Raw genomic sequence first — 8,960 nt, forward strand, 5'->3', positions numbered from 1 at the left:
AACTTGCTGAGGGCGCATTCAATCCCACTGTCCATGTCAGTGATGAATATGTTTAACAAGACCGGTCCCAACACAAATCCCTGAGGGACACCACTTGTTACTGGTCTCCAGCTGGACATTGAACCATTGACCACAACTCTTTGCAGCTATCCAGCCAGTTCGTTACCCATCAAGCTCTTTATCCGTGTCAAGCTCTAGAAATCAGTTTGATGACACAGAGACTTTTGTAGCTAGGCAGCAGGTGCATAGAGGCCCACTGAACTTCAAAAGCAGATAAAACAAGCTGTATAGACAGCCATTTAGCACTCAGAAAGCATTCACATAAAGGAAGAGAACAACCACAAAGGTTCATGTATCTCACATACCTGGGGAAAAGTGAAAGATCCGTGGCAGTTTCTACATTGTTGGGAATGCAACATGGAGGGGTCAAAAGAGGCATTGCTTTACGTGAGGGTCTTATGTTGCCTTTTGTAGCAGGGACTGTGGCCAAGCCCCACCTGTGCTTCTACCTGCTGAGGAAACCAGATGAATTTTTTCAGTCTCACACCATCTTGTAAGCAAGAGGTAGGTAATGCATGCACAAACTTTGCATGAAGAGGTTAAAAAGAAGACATCTCCAATATCAATAAATCCTATTGTAGCAGAGGAGAAGAAAGAAATATGGTAGAATAGTTGCATGAGGAAGGCAGGCATCTCTCCCCCAGTGATTCTTAAGGAAAATGGGTACTAAGTATTAGTTTTTAGAATAGAGGAATTAGACCATGTTTTTATTTGGGCTGTGTTTTTTTTGCAGTGAAAACTAAAGGCATGGAATAACTAGTGAAAAGAGACTTAGTTTAAAATGTGCATTGTTGGGTATTCCAAGAAAGGATTCATAGAATCCAAAGAACTTAATGAAAAATAATAACCACAACAGAGAACAATTTCCAATAAGTGGAACAAATAGAAAATAATGAAAGCAAACTGGATTCAGTCTAACCTACTGAAACTCAACTCTTAGCTGACTGAGTACATGATAATGGAAATAATTAAAATTACTGATTGTATGTGGGACAAGAAAATAGCAATAAAGAATCCTGAGCTGAAGAATGGGAGAAACAGATGATTTGCAAATATTGTGTGTTAGGCTTAGTAAGGGTACAAAAGTGGCAGCATATTTGAATATAAATAAAATATCTATCGTAAGCAGTGTTTCCAGTTCTTTCCACGGCTTTTGCTGTCCTGTTAGTCAATTTTGTGAGAAATTTGACCTTGGGCATACTTTTTGCCTTCTCTGTTACAGTGCATCAATTATACCTCATGCTATACAGTGACACTGGCTTGTGACATTTTTTATGCCATATTCTGTTATTATTTATAAAAAAGTCCTATAAAACATGTTTTAGAGACAAAACAACTTGAACACATTTAACCATGAGTTCTAATTCATAGTGAATTTTAATGTCTTATATTAGTCACTGCTAGGGACACTGTAGGATTATAGAATCCCAACATCTTTTCCCTCCACCCTGCACAATTCAATCATTGTATCTTCTAAGTCCATGGTGTGTGTCAGCTCATGCTCAAGAAGCCAGCAATGACAGAGAATTGCAATGCGCTGCCTTTTTGCATTCTTTATCAGCCTTATGACTGGTCCTTCAGACAACACTGATCCAACTTTTCTTTTGCAGAATCTAAGGATAGAATATTCTTTACTGCAGTCCAGTAGCTGTGAAAACACAATTGAGTACTCAGTAAGCATCTAGATAACGTTATTTATGAAAAAATAATTCAAAGAATGAGTACAAGAGGACAGTGTTCAGCAGGAAGACTAAGAGTCAGAAAGCTTGGGTCGTGTATGTGATTCTGCCATCTACTGTTCTACTCATACCTTCTTCTTCTGTATTAAGTTTCTGACATCTGGCATAAGTGTGAGGGAAATTACTCTGAAGATATATGTTATGACAGATCATTATTGCCATCAGTCTATGTCTTAGAAACACTGCAAACCAACTCTTTTGCCAGTTGAAGCATTTTTTATCGCTATGCGATGACTTTGCACTCTATCTCTTATTCTATGTTTGCAGGGGAAAGTACTTACTTTTAAAATACAATCAAATAAGGTATTGATAAAAGTATTACCTAAACTATGCCTCTTTACTCTAGGGAAACCATGGGTGAATTCATTTATCAGAGTATAGATCATGGTTTTATGAGAACAGCATTTACATGGAAATTGTTAATGGGAAAACTTCCCCATTCAAAAGTAGAAATCCCATCCTTTACAATCTAGAAAGCTTGAGGGAAGTCCCTTTCTTTCCAGAGAAAGGCAGTCTTGCCTGTGGTGTGATCTTAACTGGTCTCTAATTTGGTAACATAGATTCCCAACATTAATAAATATCAGCAAAGAGCCATGATGATGACTGATGGACAGGGGTATCTGCTGCATGAAGAAACACTGTGAGCTGGGACTATTCAGCCTGCATGAGAGGAAGCACAGGGGGATCTAACCAATGTGTATGAATATCTGATGGGAAGGAGTTAAAAAGTTGCAGCCAAACTCTTCCCAGTGGTGTCCAGTGACAAGACAAGAGGCTATCTGCATTAACTGAAATAATAGAAATTCCATTTGAAGATAAGAAAAACAGGTTTTCCCTTGTACAGGTGATCAAATGTAGAAACAGGTTGTCCAGAGGGGGTTAGGAGTCTCCAGCCTTGCAGATACTTAAAATCTAACTTACCATGCCCTTACTAACCTGCTGTAGTCTGATCCTGCTTTAGGCAGGTATTCACACTAGGTGATCTCTAGAGGTCCCTGCCCACTTCAACTGTTCTGTGATCCAGAGGCCAGAGCTTATCATGCATGTTTTTAATACTCCCAGAAGTTTCCTAGGCTGAAAAAGAAAATCAGACTTATTGCAGCTGTAAACTTTTGTGATACTTGATCTTTACCCTGATCAGGTCCTCAAGTTCATAAAGAGACATGCAGACAGCACATTAATATCCTTTCCTTAGAGATAACAGCATATCTTAAAAGAAAAATATTATCAAATACTACTTGGGGATAGCAGTTGTGCTCAGTGAAGAGATACACAAAATGTGGATGAAGTTGATGAATTTTGCTGACAATACATAAATAGATGTATTGCCTTTTTAATATTAAATGAGGAAAAAATGCACAATAATTCATTCTTCCCTAGCCAGAGAACTCATGAGCTGTCTTGAAGGAAGATCTTGAAGGATCTGCTGTGATCTTCTCAGACATAGAATGGAAAGTTTCTTCATTCCCACAAGGCAAGAAGGGATGAGAGTGAGAGAGAGACTGAAAGACAAGGTGTCAAATCCCACAAAATTTGCTATCACAAGAAGACGAGATAACTGAAAGTCTGAAACATGACACCCTAATGTGTCAGCTTCTATGGGATGTGTTACAGACTCAGTTTGCAGAAGGCTGTGCATCCTGTTATTTTTAAATAACTGCAACAGTAGCAGTAAGGCTAATCCATCACATTTACATAAGGCATCAACAGAGAGCAATGGTGCTGGGAAAATGATTATATTAGTCTGGAGTATTCAGGAAGCAACTGGGTGTTGGTGCAGTGGCCATGCTGCAGGCAAGACTATACAGATTCCATGGCATGATCAAACATAAATGATCCCTTGTTTGGGAACCTGATCTTGGGCAGCACCTAGCTGTGCCAGGTGGGGTCAAGATCTGCAAAGAAACTAGTTTTGTTCTGTTTTTGCAAAATAACCTAGGGTCTTCAGATAAGATTGGTGTATTTGCCTAAGTCGAAAATCGTTATGAGAGTATTCTTTAACACAGCATTGAAGCTTGACCCTGGCTGTCCCCTTTGTACTGTGCCATCAGTGCCAAGAGAATGAAGAGTTATTTCAGCAGGTCAGCTGGAGATTTCTTTGATGTAGGCAGAGTTATACCACCCATGGTCATTGGGAATATTGCAATGCGGGCCCAAAAGAAAGGCTCTGGGAAGGTGCAGCGTGAATTGTGATGGTATAGCACAGCAGGTTCAGAACAACCTCTCCCATGCAGCACACTTTAAAATATCCCTTAAGTTCCCTGTGTGTTCTAGGGATCATCTTTGAAGAGAGGATCTGGGGGAAAGTCAGCATTAAGCTCACTTTTTTCCTTCTTTCACCATTCACTTAATACACTGTGGCTAGATCATAATGTCATCCATTCATATGAGCTTTCTATGCAGGTACTGTATATTAAGATACTTAATGAACAGTTCTAATTCTATTGTTAGAAAATTTAGAGTACCCCAGATGTCTGAAGATGTCTTATACATAATTTGATAACATTCTTAGATGGAACAATATTTTCTCTTGTTTTATGAAGATAAAAATGAACAGGTCCTTCATGATCGTTCTTTAACACAATGTATGATTCTACCTTAGCTACAGGAAACACTGGAAACAGCTAGTGTTAAAAATCTTTTTTTAACAAACCTTTTTTGTTAAACTTTAAGACAGGAGCCCTGCTCTGTTTTTTTGTTTTGTTTTTTTTTTTCAACAAATGAATCCCATAAGACTATTGGGTAAAACAGTTCAACCAGAATGATGTAATATGCAGGATGTTTCCAGGCATAAGTTCAATATGACTACATTGTTCCTTATTTATAAACATGTCACTTTTTACTGGCACAGCTTCACACATTCTTGATGAGAGCTGCTCTTTCCTTGGCAAAGCAACACAAATTCATTACACCACCATCACAAGATTTCAGTGAATAGAACCATCTTTGCATGACTCAAAGTTTTTACTCAGACATAGAGCATATTGAAGAGATAGTAAAGAAAAACTTCCCTGACATACAGGAAACTAACTGCAAAAGACATGGATTTAGAAGGAAATGAGAAATGTATATTTTCTGTGGTCTGTTGTCTTATTTTGGAAAGAGTCAAAAATCTCTTGTGGGTTTGTCTCTGATCCCTTCAAATTATTTTGATGTACACTTGTATGCTTAAAATTATTTCTCCTCCCTTTTATTGTGCTGTCAAGTTAATGGATTCATGTGTCACTTTCTATTTTCATTACAATTTCTGTCAGGAGCATGAAAAACCCAAATGTCTTAGTAATTTGTAAACTACCACAATGTACTCTCTTTGGCTTGACCTTGTCATTATTGTATAACTTAATTGGCCAACTATTCCACTTCTTTTCTTTTTCATAGCCTTATTATAGTGGAAAATGAGAAGAGACTTGTCATTGACCAGTCAATCAAAAATATACGCCATTTAGAGATGAAAATAACAACCTCTCAATTAATTTCATAGAATTAACACTCATTATGATAAAAGTCTCCTGAGATAAAGATTGAGATCAGGACTAATAAGCAGACGTTTAGCCATTCCTCTGACAAAGCCTGTAATAAAATTAGGAAATGGAGCAGTTTAATTCTATCACAAAATTGCAGTTCCATATTTCCCCCCTCAGACTAGAAGATATTTAAGAGACCCTCATTTTTTTCTGTACAAAGAGTCATAGCAGATCTCATTTTTGGTAGTTCTGTTGGCTGAAGCATAGATTTGGCTGTAATTTAAAAAACGTCTTTCCCAAGATACCTGATGACATTTTCATATTTTGGACTACCTCACCGATGGGAAGCATAATCATTTCACTATTATGTTGCTATTTCTTGCAACGGTTTTAGTATTCCTCACACAGTTTCTATCTTTGGATGGGGTAATTTTAAACTTAGCAAGGAAAGGACAGTCTTTTTTTTCTTTTTTTAACCAGTGCCCACAGGGTTTGCAACAAGGTACTCCATGCTCTATTACAACAGTAACAATAATATAAGAGAAATAAAATAAATAATAGGTATGACATAAACCCATGCTCCAGAACTTGGCATAAATCACTGAGATCTGGGAGGGGGAAGCCACTGGGGAAGGCTGTCTTATTATTACTATGGAAGTATCAGACACTAATAATTTAGTACATGATTTAAGGTAACACAGGTTTCAAAATAAAAAACTGTTCAAGACAAACTATTTCTGTGAAAAGGAGCACTGTTCTCAAAGAATCAGTGATTATGACAAGAAAGTATAGTCAAATATAGTTATGAATATTTGTGGGCCCAGTATTCTGGATGAATGTTTATGATTAAATATTCTAGCTCATCATATAAAGACTGAATCTCTAATTTGAAACTAATAGTTAAAATTGATTAGACGTTATTATCATTCAATTAATTTTTTCCTCGTAACTTTACTCGAGACAGCTTTCTCTCCTAACTTGTAAAAATCCTTCCCAAGATACTCACCAACACTTCACATACTATTCTTTGGTCTTCACAGGCTACCTCTGCAGAAAGCCATAAGCAGAAGAGAGAAAATGGATGCAGTTGTGACAGCAAGTCAGCTGACCATGCCAATTGTCTGATGGATACCAGATTAGAGCACCCAGGGTAGGGAAACAATGATCAGGTAGGAATTACCTTTCTTTCCCCTTCTTTATGATTTCAGGTCAAAGAGCACAGATTTGAAATGAGAGCATGGCCTTTGGAAAATAAGCAACCTAAACCTTTCTGTCATACACTACAATAGTTTAAGATTACTAGGTTCCACATTATTCTTTCTCACTTGAACAAATCAATTTACTGCTTGACAAATAAGCACATAATGCAAAATGCCAACTTACAGATTGGTATCATTAGAGAGCATGGTTTTATTGGCAAAGGACCATATTTCACCTACATTGCAGATCTTGGGGCAGAAAGCTTTGTTTATACAGGATATGTGACCAATTATATCTGGTACACTACAGAGAAACTACAGATATGGTCCAACAGGACTGGAAACGTAAGTATTCAGTTTGTCATGCCCAAGCCACAAACAAAACTGTCTGATTGTTCACAGGCATGTCAGAATTGTTATAAGAGATGTATAACAAAAGTTTAAAAACATTTTAGATAAAAAGAGCTTTTGCTATCTTGAAATGCAGGAGTCTCCGGTGCTCTGTGTCTAGAAGTTTTAAATTAACCAATTTTGATTATGGTGTTGAGGCTACTTAGAAAAATTAAAATCTCATTGATTAAACTTATTAAAGCTGCATTCCAGAAATCCGACAATAACTTAAGAGGGAGATAGGGAAAAAAAAATCTGCCTTTAATATAGAGGTTCTATAACTGCTTTGAAGATTGTAATTAAGGTATGGGAGGAAGGGGATTAAGTTAAACTGTGTCTTGATTGTTGTCTCTTCTGTTGTATTGGTATAGTATGGTTCTAATATAGAAAATGCGGTCTAAATTTAAATAATTCATGCTCTTTTTCATTAGAAAACAAAAAAGTCAATTTAAAAACCTGGTAAAGTTTTATGAAAGCCAGAGCCCCACAATAACTTTGAGTTCCAAGGTAACAACCTTTTCCTCATCGTTCTTTTTCTCAATAAAAGCAAATTTTAAAATTTAAATCTTTCAAACACGAGGAGGCCCTGCAAACAAACAGGAGTATGCAAAGCACTGTTCCAGGTTGGATGCCTGTCATTCAAATCACTGTCATGCCACAAGCTACCTCGATATAATCAGAAAGGAAAACAGAGATAGTTAGATGGGTTTACAGGATGATGCCTGTATGAGTGACAGATGTTTGTGCTCTAGCAACATTATGTTTTATTATAGAACAATTGCTTCTAATAGCTTTTACATTTATATTCAGTGTGTTGCAAATTCATGTCCATACCTTAAAAAAAAAAAGGAAAGAAAATAACTGAGAAATACTATGAATTAGTAATTAGTTCCTCCCCTTCCCTAAATGAAAGCTTTTTTTTTTTTTTTTTTTTTTCAATAGAAAGTAATTTGGGCAGCTGGTGAACTGTGGAGCTCACCAATCTATGAGTTCTCAAACACACACAAACTGTGCCTTCATGGTTCAAGGAAGAACCGACATTACGCCCGAAAGGATTATCAATCACCAACTGCACAATATCATCTGTTGTAAATTGGGAGCCTGATTAATAACAGTGATTCAAGCATGGTCCTTGAAAATTGTGAATTTTATTGACTGACTGGACTGGTGACTTTCTCTTTTCATGTTGTTTGCTCTCAATTTGTGGTGCTTTCAGTTACTGATACTGTATACTACTATTTCTGTTATGATTGTTTTCCACATTATATAAAGTCAATAGTGAAGTACCAGGTGAAGCAGGTAAATTTTTCATCGATTGTGTATAAGACTTGTTTCCCTGCTTTTGATTTTTTTTTTTCCTCATTCATCAGCGATTGTACTGCACCTCTGTTTTCTACTCTTGTCACTGTGGGAATATCTAGAAAACAAGGAGAATTATCTAAACCCACTAATAAAACAGACTTTGAAGCTTTCTGCCTTTTTAAAATGAAATACTTTTTCCTAAAGTATTGAATTAATATTTTTGGAGGAGTTATTTTTTTTTTTAATAATAGTTTCAGAAAGGTTGATTTCCATATTAGCATACGCACATAAATTACTTTTAACCTGACTTCAATTACATTGAATTTTGTATATTTTTCAAGTGATAAAGTCAACCTACGGCTGAAGAAAGGGGCCTTGCTTTCCTATACCTCAATCATCCACTACATTTTAGGAGCTCTTTGAAAAGGAGCAGGTCCCACTTAACCTGTTTGGGGTTTTTGTTGTATTTAACTTGGTATGTTCTGTTGTTAACTCAGTATGTTCTGTTTTTATATCCATCCTATTTCTTTCGTCTAGTCTTGGGAGTATAACACCGAATTTCTCTCTTGGCTGGCTTGGATGATCTAGACCTTGTGTCCACAGGATTCCAAACAACCATCTTTCAAAATAACCTGGCAGAGCTGACCCTTGCTCCTGAGGTAATATATTCAAACTTTTTAACCTGTGAAGGAAGTGACACACTCTGCAGAACCCCTTGCAATTATGAAAAGTGCAAGCCTGTTTGTTATCCACAGAGCAACAGTAAATCTATCCTGTAGGTACTTTACTCCCTCGATCAGCTTCAC

The 8,960-nt window shown here is 36.8% G+C and overlaps 1 long non-coding RNA gene across 1 annotated transcript; it reads left to right on the top strand.

Moving 5' to 3' along the window:
- Positions 1–409: 409 nt before the first annotated feature.
- LOC133207647 (uncharacterized) lies at positions 410–8,302 on the top strand. Its single transcript, XR_009724104.1, has 3 exons — positions 410–568; positions 6,317–6,432; positions 7,795–8,302. It is a non-coding gene; the product is annotated as an uncharacterized LOC133207647 (long non-coding RNA).
- The last annotated feature ends 658 nt before the right edge of the window (positions 8,303–8,960 follow it).

The sequence above is a fragment of the Neopsephotus bourkii genome, unplaced genomic scaffold, assembly GCF_033783945.1.
Source record: "Neopsephotus bourkii isolate Nb327-2 ecotype Australia unplaced genomic scaffold, CSIRO-AGI_Nbou_v1 NB_234, whole genome shotgun sequence".
In the NCBI taxonomy this organism is placed as follows: Eukaryota; Metazoa; Chordata; class Aves; order Psittaciformes; family Psittacidae; genus Neopsephotus; species Neopsephotus bourkii.